Source organism: Bombina bombina, chromosome 2 (genome assembly GCF_027579735.1).
Source record: "Bombina bombina isolate aBomBom1 chromosome 2, aBomBom1.pri, whole genome shotgun sequence".
NCBI lineage: Eukaryota > Metazoa > Chordata > Amphibia > Anura > Bombinatoridae > Bombina > Bombina bombina.
The window spans coordinates 609434209-609446825 of NC_069500.1; positions in this window are offsets into that span (position 1 = coordinate 609434209).

The window sequence follows — 12617 nt, forward strand, 5'->3', positions numbered from 1 at the left end:
AGTTAAAATAATTACAAAATTACCTGTAAAATGAATCCTAACCTAAGTTACAATTAAACCTAACACTATACTATCATTAAATTAATTAAATAAAATACCTACAATTACCTACAATTAAACCTAACGCTACACTATCAATACATTAATTAAATACAATACCTACAAATAACTACAATGAAATAAACTAACTAAAGTACAAAAAATAAAAAAGAACTAAGTTACAAAAAATAAAAAAATATTTACAAACATAAGAAAAATATTACAACAATTTTAAACTAATTACTCCTACTCTAAGCCCCCTAATAAAATAACAAAGACCCCCAAAATAAAAAATGTCCTACCCTATTCTAAATTACTAAAGTTCAAAGCTCTTTTACCTTACCAGCCCTGAACAGGGCCCTTTGCGGGGCATGCCCCAAGAAGTTCAGCTCTTTTGCCTGTAAAAAAAAAACATACAATACCCCCCCCCAACATTACAACCCACCACCCAAATACCCCTAATCTATCCCAAACCCCCCTTAAATAAACCTAACACTAAGCCCCTGAAGATCATCCTACCTTGTCTTCACCTCACCGGGTATCACCGATCGGTCCTGGCTCCAAAATCTTCATCCAACCCAAGCGGGGGCTGGCGATCCATCATCCGGTGGCTGAAGAGGTCCAGAAGAGGCTCCAAAGTCTTCATCCTATCCGGGAAGAAGAGGCGATCCGGACCGGCAACCATCATCTTCCAAGCGGCATCTTCTATCTTCATCCGATGAGGACCGGCTCCATCCTGAAGACCTCCACCGCGGACCCATCTTCATCCGGCGACGTCCAACTGAAGAATGACGGTTCCTTTAAGGGACGTCATCCAAGATGGAGTCCCTCGAATTCCGATTGGCTGATAGGATTCTATCAGCCAATCAGAATTAAGGTAGGAATATTCTGATTGGCTGATGGAATCAGCCAATCAGAATCAAGATCAATCCGATTGGCTGATCCGATCAGCAAATCAGATTGAGCTCGCATTCTATTGGCTGATCGGAACAGATCACCTGTAAAAAAAAATACAATACCCCCCAACATTAAAACCCACCACCCACACACCCAACCCTACTCTAAAACCCACCCAATCCCCCTTAATAAAACCTAACACTAACCCCCTGAAGATCACCCTACCTTGAGACGTCTTCACCCAACCGGGCCTAAGTCCTCAACGAAGCCGGGCGAAGTCTTCATCCAACCGGGCAGAAGAGGTCCTCCAGATGGGCAGAAGTCTTCATCCAGGCGGCATCTTCTATATTCATCCATCCAACGAGGAGCGGCTCCATCTTGAAGACATCCAACGCGGAGTATCCATCCAGACCGACGACTACCCGAAGAATGACTGGTCCTTTAAATGACATCATCCAAGATGGTGTCCCTTGAATTCCGATTGGCTGATAGAATTCTATCAGCCAATCAGAATTAAGGTAGGAAAAATCCTATTGGCTGATGCAATAAGCCAATAGGATTGAGCACACATTCTATTGAATAGAGACCATACCACGCATTTAAATATACCTAAGACCCCCTTCCCTCAGGGGTAAGCACATTTAAAGGTCCTCATGCTGCAAATCATTAACAGAATGCCCAGTTTCTGGCTTTTCCTTAATTCTTTAGTTCTTTTTCTCTCACTTTCTTCTCTTTCTCTCTTTTTTTCTCTTCTCCCTCTCCTTACCCCTTGCAGTGATCTTACCTTTCTTTCCATATAAATCCCTACACTTACTATCTTATTATTATTATTATTGTTCCATAAGTGGCCTTGTTATGCATCCACAGGGATAGAAAAATATGAGGATAATTTGTATATTTGTTTGCTTGTTCTATACGGAACCTTTTTTGCAACACTGCCACACTTTAGTATTTATATCATGTCCTCTATTTATGAAAGGTCTTGCGGACCTGATCCGACAGTGCGGATCAGGTCGGCAAGACCTCGCTGAATGTGGAGAGCAATACGTTCTCTCTGTATTAAGCATTGCACCAGCAGCTCACAAGAGCTGCTGGTGCAACGCTGCCCCCTGCTGACTCACGGCCAATCGGCCGCCAGCAGGGAGGTGTCAATCAACTCGATCGGGTTGAATTGCGATGATTCCTGTCTGCCTGCTCAGAGCAGGCGGACAGGGTTATGGAGCAGCGGTCTTTAGACCGCTGCTCCATAATTGCTGTTTCTGGCGAGTCTGAAGACTCGCCAGAAACACGGGCCATCAAGCTCCATTCAGAGCTTGATAGATAGGCCCCCATGTCTCTGTATGTTGTATCGTGATAAAATCCTCAAAATAAAAATAAATAAACAAAAAGAAAAAAATAGAAAAAGGAAACACTAAACCAAAAGTAATATTTGAGGGTTGAGCTATGTGAAAATTATTCCAAGTATCATAAATGAGAGAGTTCATTTATTAAGGTTCAGATTGGTTTTGTTAGATTTAAGATTCATTTTAAAGGCTATGTGTACCACAAATTGGTTACCCATTAGGTAAAAATAAGGTTAACAAGTAAAGTTGGGACAGAGAGCCGTGCAAATGAATATCAAAAGGGTTTTCTAAGTAATAATGTTAAATATTATTAGTAAAATTGGGACATATCAGTTGTATTTTGATAGTTGACAATATCTATAATAGGTTCCTTAGCATCTTTTTTTTTATATTAAATGTAACCAAGCCAAATTATAAAAATAAATGACAAACAAAACCTTTATAACTCAACTCACTTATCCTGTATCTAAGCTTCTTCTGAGTCTGACAGACCCCTGTCACATGACTTTTTATTTATTATCTATTGACTTGCTAGTTAGCCAATTAGTGCAGTATTGTGCTCAACTCTATATGGCTCACATGAACTAGCAGTCTCCTGTAGTGAAAAGCTAATAAAAAAGCATGTGATAAGAAGCTGTCTGTAGTGGCTTAGAAACAGGCAGAAATTTAGAGGTTTAAATGTTATAAAGTATATTAATATAACAATGTTGGTTGTGCAAAGCTTGGGAATGGGTAGTAAAGGTGTTAACGATCTTTTTAAACAATAACAACTTTGGTATAGACTGTCCCTTTAAGAATATGTTGCTGCTTCAATACCTGGTAGAAGAGATTGCAATTAAATTGACAGCGCTACAAAAATAACAATGTCTAATGAAGAACATATAAATTACTACTTCTCACACCTTTTTACGTTATTGTTGAAGTATTTCAGAGCAATGAAATGCAGGTTTTGCACAATTTAATTATTTTTATGCCAGCAGCTCTGCATTTTTCACACAGAAGACAAAATGACCAAGAGCAGTAACTGAAGTTAAAACTTATCCTTGTTGGTGAAGCTCCACTGGGTTCATATGGTTCCTAATACAGAGCTATTTTAACCCCTTGGGGTAGATTTATGAAGCAGCTGATGCTGCCTCCGACCCACTCCGCTTCAGGTCCACCTGAAACGGAAGTTAAGAAGCAGCGGTCGTAAGACCACTGCGCCTTAACTTGTCCACCACCACTGAGGCGGAGGACAGCAATTAGCCCGATCAGGTTGATTGACACCCCCTGCTAGCGGCCGATTGGCCACGAATGTGCAAGGGGCGGCATTGCACAAGCATTTAACACAAAATGCTTGTGCAATGATAAATGCCGACTGCATATGCTGTCAGCATTTATCGATGTCCGCCTGCACATTAGTAAATCGGCCCCCTTGTCTGCTGGAGAGGGCTGCAAATACACTGTTTGTAACAATGCAGGACAACCCACTCTGGGAGCTTAGAGGTTAAGATCCCTTTCTGCAGGAACAGTTTCAGCAGCACAGTGACAATCTCTTGCTGTTACTGCTGACTATTAGACATGTGCGGTTCGTTTCGGATTAATTCGGAAATTCGGTAAATTCGGTAAATTCGGAGATTCGGATCGATTCGGATTTCCGAATTAAAATACTTCCGAATCTACCGAATGAATCCGAAATAGCTGCCGTATCTCCGAATAAATCCGAATTAGCTCGTTAAAATTCGGCATTTCCCCATAGGAAACAATGGGAGTTTCGGCTGAAAAAAAACTAACACCGCAGCCCCATTGTTTCCTATGGGGAAACACTAAGTCTGCACCTAACACCCTAACATGTACCCCGAGTCTCTAAACACCCCTAATCTAACACTTATTAACCCCTAATCTGCCGCCCCCGCTATCGCTGACACCTGCATTATTTTATTAACCCCTAATCTGCCGACCCGATATCGCCGCCGCCTACATTATAGCTATTAACCCCTAATCTACTGTCCCTAACACCGCCGACCCCTACATTATAGTTATTAACCCCTAATCTGCCCCCCCCAACGTCGCCGCAATCTAACTACAAGTATTAACCCCTAATCTGCCGACCGAATATCGCCGCCGCCTACATTATAGCTATTAACCCCTAATCTGCTGTCCCTAACACCGCCGACCCCTACATTATAGTTATTAACCCCTAATCTGCCGATCGGATATCGCCGCAACCTACATTATAGCTATTAACCCCTAATCTGCTGTCCCTAACACCGCCGACCCCTACATTATAGTTATTAACCCCTAATCTGCCCCCCCCAACGTCGCCGCAATCTAACTACAAGTATTAACCCCTAATCTGCCGACCCAATATCGCCGCCGCCTACATTATAGCTATTAACCCCTAATCTGCTGTCCCTAACACCGCCGAACCCTACATTATAGTTATTAACCCCTGATCTGCCCCCCCCAACGTCGCCGCAATCTAACTACAAGTATTAACCCCTAATCTGCCGACCCGATATCGCCGCCGCCTACATTATAGCTATTAACCCCTAATCTGCTGTCCCTAACACCGCCGACCCCTACATTATAGTTATTAACCCCTGATCTGCCCCCCCCAACGTCGCCGCAATCTAACTACAAGTATTAACCCCTAATCTGCCGTCCCGATATCGCCGCCGCCTACATTATAGCTATTAACCCCTAATCTGCTGTCCCTAACACCGCCGACCCCTACATTATAGTTATTAACCCCTAATCTGCCCCCCCCCCAATGTCGCCACAATCTAACTACAAATATTAACCCCTAATCTGCCGACCGCAAATCGCCGCAACTATAATAAATGTATTAACCCCTAAACCGCCGCACTCCCGCCTCGCAAACACTATAATACATTTTATTAACCCCTAATCTGCCCTCCCTAACATCGCCGACACCTACCTACAATTATTAACCCCTAATCTCCCGCCCCCAACGTCGCCGCTACTATAATAAGGTTATTAAACCCTAAACCGAAATCTAACCCTAACACTAACACCCCCTAACTTAAATATAATTTAAATAAAACGAAATAAATTTACTATAGTTAAATAAATGAATCCTATTTAAAACTAAATACGTACCTGTAAAATAAACCCTAATATAGCTGCAATATAACTAATAGTTACATTGTAGCTATTTTAGGATTTATTTTTATTTTACAGGCAACTTTGTATTTATTTTAACTAGGTACAATAGTTATTAAATAGTTAATAACTATTTAATAACTACCTAGCTAAAATAAATACAAATTTACCTGTAAAATAAATCCTAACCTAAGTTACAATTACACCTAACACTACACTATACTTTAATAAATTATTCCTATTTAAAACTAAATACTTACCTGTAAAATAAACCCTAATATAGCTGCAATATAACTAATAGTTACATTGTAGCTATTTTAGCATTTATAATTCTTTTACAGGCAACTTTGTATTTATTTTAACTAGGTACAATAGCTATTAAATAGTTATTGACTAATTAATAGCTACCTAGTTAAAATAATTACAAAATTACCTGTAAAATAAATCCTAACCTAAGTTACAAGAAAACCTAACACTACACTATCATTAAATAAATTAACTACAAGTACCTACAATTATCTACAATTAAATAAACTAAAGTACAAAACCCCCCCACTAAATTACAAAAAATAAAAAACCACTAAATTACAAAAAATAAAAAAATATTACAAGAATTTTAAACTAATTACACCTAATCTAAGCCCCCTAATAAAATAACAAAGCCCCCCAAAATAAAAAAAAATGCCCTACCCTATACTAAATTACAAAAGTTAACAGCTCTATTACCTTACCAGCCCTGAACAGGGCCCTTTGCGGGGCATGCCCCAAAGAAAACAGCTCTTTTGCCTGTAAAAAAAAACACAATCCCCGCCCCCACATTACAACCCACCACCCACATACCCCTACTCTAACCCAAACCCCCCTTAAATAAACCTAACACTACCCCCCTGAAGATCTCCCTACCTTGAGTCGTGTTCACCCAGCCGGGCCGAAGTCTTCATCCGATGGGGCAGAAGAGGACATCCAGACCGGCAGAAGTCTTCATCCAAGCGGGGCAAGAAGAGGTCTTCCATCCATCATACAAGTACCAAAATACAAACAAACACTAAATTACCAAAAATAATAAAATATTACAATAATTTTAAACTAATTACACCTAATCTAAGCCCCCTACTAGCTATTAATATAGCTTCAATATAACTAATAGTTACATTGTAGCTATTTTAGGATTTATATGTATTTTACAGGCAACTTTGTATTTATTTTAACTAGGTACAATAGTTATTAAATAGTTAATAACTATTTAATAACTACCTAGCTAAAATAAATACAAATTTACCTGTAAAATAAATCATAACCTAAGTTACAATTACACCTAACACTACACTATCATTAAATTAACTAAATAAATGAATCCTATATAAAACTAAAGACTTACCTGTAAAATAAACCCTAATATAGCTGCAATATAACTAATAGTTACATTGTAGCTATTTTAGCATTTATATTTATTGTACAGGCAACTTTGTATTCATTTTAACTAGGTTCAATAGCTATTAAATAGATTTTGACTATTTAATAGCTACCTAGTTAAAATAATTACAAAATTACCTGTAAAATAAATCCTAACCTAAGTTACAATTAAACCTAACACTACACTATCATTAAATAAATTAACTACAAGTACCTACAATTAAATACAATTAAAAAAAACTAAACTAAAGTACAAACCCCCCCCACTAAATTACAAAAAATAAAAAAATATTACAATAATTTTAAACTAATTACACCTAATCTAAGCCCCCTAATAAAATAACAAAGCCCCCCAAAATAAAAAAAATGCCCTAACCTATACTAAATTACAAAAGTTAACAGCTCTATTACCTTACCAGCCCTGAACAGGGCCCTTTGCGGGGCATGCCCCAAAGAAAACCGCTCTTTTGCCTGTAAAAAAAAAACACAATCCCCCCCCCACATTACAACCCACCACCCACATACCCCTACCCTAACCCAAACCCCCCTTAAATAAACCTAACACTACCCCCCTGAAGATCTCCCTACCTTGAGTCGTGTTCACCCAGCCGGGCCGAAGTCTTCATCCGATGGGGCAGAAGAGGACATCCAGACCGGCAGAAGTCTTCATCCAAGCGGGGCAAGAAGAGGTCTTCCATCCATCATACAAGTACCAAAATACAAACAAACACTAAATTACCAAAAATAATAAAATATTACAATAATTTTAAACTAATTACACCTAATCTAAGCCCCCTACTAGCTATTAATATAGCTTCAATATAACTAATAGTTAGATTGTAGCTATTTTAGGATTTATATGTATTTTACAGGCAACTTTGTATTTATTTTAACTAGGTACAATAGTTATTAAATAGTTAATAACTATTTAATAACTACCTAGCTAAAATAAATACAAATTTACCTGTAAAATAAATCATAACCTAAGTTACAATTACACCTAACACTACACTATCATTAAATTAACTAAATAAATGAATCCTATATAAAACTAAAGACTTACCTGTAAAATAAACCCTAATATAGCTGCAATATAACTAATAGTTACATTGTAGCTATTTTAGCATTTATATTTATTGTACAGGCAACTTTGTATTCATTTTAACTAGGTTCAATAGCTATTAAATAGATTTTGACTATTTAATAGCTACCTAGTTAAAATAATTACAAAATTACCTGTAAAATAAATCCTAACCTAAGTTACAATTAAACCTAACACTACACTATCATTAAATAAATTAACTACAAGTACCTACAATTAAATACAATTAAAAAAAACTAAACTAAAGTACAACCCCCCCCCCACTAAATTACAAAAAATAAAAAAATATTACAATAATTTTAAACTAATTACACCTAATCTAAGCCCCCTAATAAAATAACAAAGCCCCCCAAAATAAAAAAAATGCCCTAACCTATACTAAATTACAAAAGTTAACAGCTCTATTACCTTACCAGCCCTGAACAGGGCCCTTTGCGGGGCATGCCCCAAAGAAAACAGCTCTTTTGCCTGTAAAAAAAAAACACAATCCCCCCCCACATTACAACCCACCACCCACATACCCCTACTCTAACCCAAACCCCCCTTAAATAAACCTAACACTACCCCCCTGAAGATCTCCCTACCTTGAGTCGTGTTCACCCAGCCGGGCCGAAGTCTTCATCCGATGGGGCAGAAGAGGACATCCAGACCAGCAGAAGTCTTCATCCAAGCGGGGCAAGAAGAGGTCTTCCATCCATCAGAAAAGTACAAAAAAACAAACAAACACTAAATTAGCAAAAATAATAAAATATTACAATAATTTTAAACTAATTACACCTAATCTAAGCCCCCTACTAGCTATTAATATAGCTACAATATAACTAATAGTTACATTGTAGCTATTTTAGGATTTATATTTATTTTACAGGCAACTTTGTATTTATTTTAACTAGGTACAATAGCTATTAAATAGTTAATAACTATTTAATAACTACCTAGCTAAAATAAATACAAATTTACCTGTAAAATAAACCCTAACCTAAGTTACAATTACACCTAACACTACACTGTCATTAAATTAACTAAATAAATTAATCCTATATAAAACTAAATACTTACCTGTAAAATAAACCCTAATATAGCTACAATATAACTAATAGTTACATTGTAGGTAATTTAGCATTTATATTTATTTTACAGGCAACTTTGTATTTATTTTAACTAGGTACAATAGCTATTAAATAGATATTTACTGTTTAATAGCTACCTAGTTAAAATAATTACAAAATTACCTGTAAAATAAATCCTAACCTAAGTTACTATTAAACCTAACACTACACTATCATTAAATAAATTAACTACAAGTACCTAAAATTAAATACAATGAAATAAACTAAACTAAAGTACAAAAAAAACAAACACTAAATTACAAAAAATAAAAAAAATTACAAGAATTTTAAACTAATTACACCTAATCTAAGCCCCCTAATAAAATAACAAAGCCCCCCAAAATAAAAAAATGCCCTACCCTATACTAAATTACAAAAGTAATCAGCTCTATTACCTTACCAGCCCTGAACAGGGCCTTTTGCGGGGCATGCCCCAAAGAAAACAGCTCTTTTGCCTGTAAAAAAAAACACAATCCCCCCCCCACATTACAACCCACCACCCACATACCCCTACTCTAACCCAAACCCCCCTTAAATAAACCTAACACTACCCCCCTGAAGATCTCCCTACCTTGAGTCGTGTTCACCCAGCCGGGCCGAAGTCTTCATCCGATGGGGCAGAAGAGGACATCCAGACCGGCAGAAGTCTTCATCCAAGCGGGGCAAGAAGAGGTCTTCCATCCATCATACAAGTACCAAAATACAAACAAACACTAAATTACCAAAAATAATAAAATATTACAATAATTTTAAACTAATTACACCTAATCTAAGCCCCCTACTAGCTATTAATATAGCTTCAATATAACTAATAGTTACATTGTAGCTATTTTAGGATTTATATGTATTTTACAGGCAACTTTGTATTTATTTTAACTAGGTACAATAGTTATTAAATAGTTAATAACTATTTAATAACTACCTAGCTAAAATAAATACAAAGTTACCTGTAAAATAAATCATAACCTAAGTTACAATTACACCTAACACTACACTATCATTAAATTAACTAAATAAATGAATCCTATATAAAACTAAAGACTTACCTGTAAAATAAACCCTAATATAGCTGCAATATAACTAATAGTTACATTGTAGCTATTTTAGCATTTATATTTATTGTACAGGCAACTTTGTATTCATTTTAACTAGGTTCAATAGCTATTAAATAGATTTTGACTATTTAATAGCTACCTAGTTAAAATAATTACAAAATTACCTGTAAAATAAATCCTAACCTAAGTTACAATTAAACCTAACACTACACTATCATTAAATAAATTAACTACAAGTACCTACAATTAAATACAATTAAAAAAAACTAAACTAAAGTACAAACCCCCCCCACTAAATTACAAAAAATAAAAAAATATTACAATAATTTTAAACTAATTACACCTAATCTAAGCCCCCTAATAAAATAACAAAGCCCCCCAAAATAAAAAAAATGCCCTAACCTATACTAAATTACAAAAGTTAACAGCTCTATTACCTTACCAGCCCTGAACAGGGCCCTTTGCGGGGCATGCCCCAAAGAAAACAGCTCTTTTGCCTGTAAAAAAAAAACACAATCCCCCCCCCACATTACAACCCACCACCCACATACCCCTACTCTAACCCAAACCCCCCTTAAATAAACCTAACACTACCCCCCTGAAGATCTCCCTACCTTGAGTCGTGTTCACCCAGCCGGGCCGAAGTCTTCATCCGATGGGGCAGAAGAGGACATCCAGACCGGCAGAAGTCTTCATCCAAGCGGGGCAAGAAGAGGTCTTCCATCCATCAGAAAAGTACAAAAAAACAAACAAACACTAAATTAGCAAAAATAATAAAATATTACAATAATTTTAAACTAATTACACCTAATCTAAGCCCCCTACTAGCTATTAATATAGCTACAATATAACTAATAGTTACATTGTAGCTATTTTAGGATTTATATTTATTTTACAGGCAACTTTGTATTTATTTTAACTAGGTACAATAGCTATTAAATAGTTAATAACTATTTAATAACTACCTAGCTAAAATAAATACAAATTTACCTGTAAAATAAACCCTAACCTAAGTTACAATTACACCTAACACTACACTGTCATTAAATTAACTAAATAAATTAATCCTATATAAAACTAAATACTTACCTGTAAAATAAACCCTAATATAGCTACAATATAACTAATAGTTACATTGTAGGTAATTTAGCATTTATATTTATTTTACAGGCAACTTTGTATTTATTTTAACTAGGTACAATAGCTATTAAATAGATATTTACTGTTTAATAGCTACCTAGTTAAAATAATTACAAAATTACCTGTAAAATAAATCCTAACCTAAGTTACTATTAAACCTAACACTACACTATCATTAAATAAATTAACTACAAGTACCTACAATTAAATACAATGAAATAAACTAAACTAAAGTACAAAAAAAAACAACACTAAATTACAAAAAATAAAAAAAATTACAAGAATTTTAAACTAATTACACCTAATCTAAGCCCCCTAATAAAATAACAAAGCCCCCCAAAATAAAAAAATGCCCTACCCTATACTAAATTACAAAAGTAATCAGCTCTATTACCTTACCAGCCCTGAACAGGGCCTTTTGCGGGGCATGCCCCAAAGAAAACAGCTCTTTTGCCTGTAAAAAAAAACACAATACCCCCCCCCACATTACAACCCACCACCCACATACCCCTACTCTAACCCAAACCCCCCTTAAATAAACCTAACACTACCCCCCTGAAGATCTCTCTACCGTGTCTTCACCCAGCGGGCCGAAGTCTTCATCCGATCGGGCAGAAGAGGACATCCAGACCGGCAGAAGTCTTCATCCAAGTGGGGCAAGAAGAGGTCTTCCATCCATCAGAAGTCTTGATCCAGGCGGCATCTTCTCTGTTCATCCATCCGGAGCGGAGCGGCAGCATCCTGAAGACATCCCACGCAGAGCATCCTCTTCTTTCTTGATCCGATGACTAGGTGACTGTACCTTTAAGTGACGTCATCCAAGATGGCGTCCCTTGAATTCCGATTGGCTGATAGGATTCTATCAGCCAATCGGAATTAAGGTAGGAAAAATCTGATTGGCTGATTTAATCAGCCAATCAGATTCAAGTTCAATCCGATTGGCTGATGGAATCAGCCAATCAGATTGACCTCGCATTCTATTGGCTGTTCCGATCAGCCAATAGAATGCGAGCTCAATCTGATTGGCTGATTGGATCAGCCAATCGGATTGAACTTGAATCTGATTGGCTGATTAAATCAGCCAATCAGATTTTTCCTACCTTAATTCCGATTGGCTGATAGAATCCTATCAGCCAATCGGAATTCAAGGGACGCCATCTTGGATGACGTCACTTAAAGGTTCAGTCACCTAGTCGTCGGATCAAGAAAGAAGAGGATGCTCTGCGTGGGATGTCTTCAGGATGCTGCCGCTCCGCTCCGGATGGATGAACAGAGAAGATGCCGCCTGGATCAAGACTTCTGATGGATGGAAGACCTCTTCTTGCCCCGCTTGGATGAAGACTTCTGCCGGTCTGGATGTCCTCTTCTGCCCGATCGGATGAAGACTTCGGCCCGCTGGGTGAAGACACGGTAG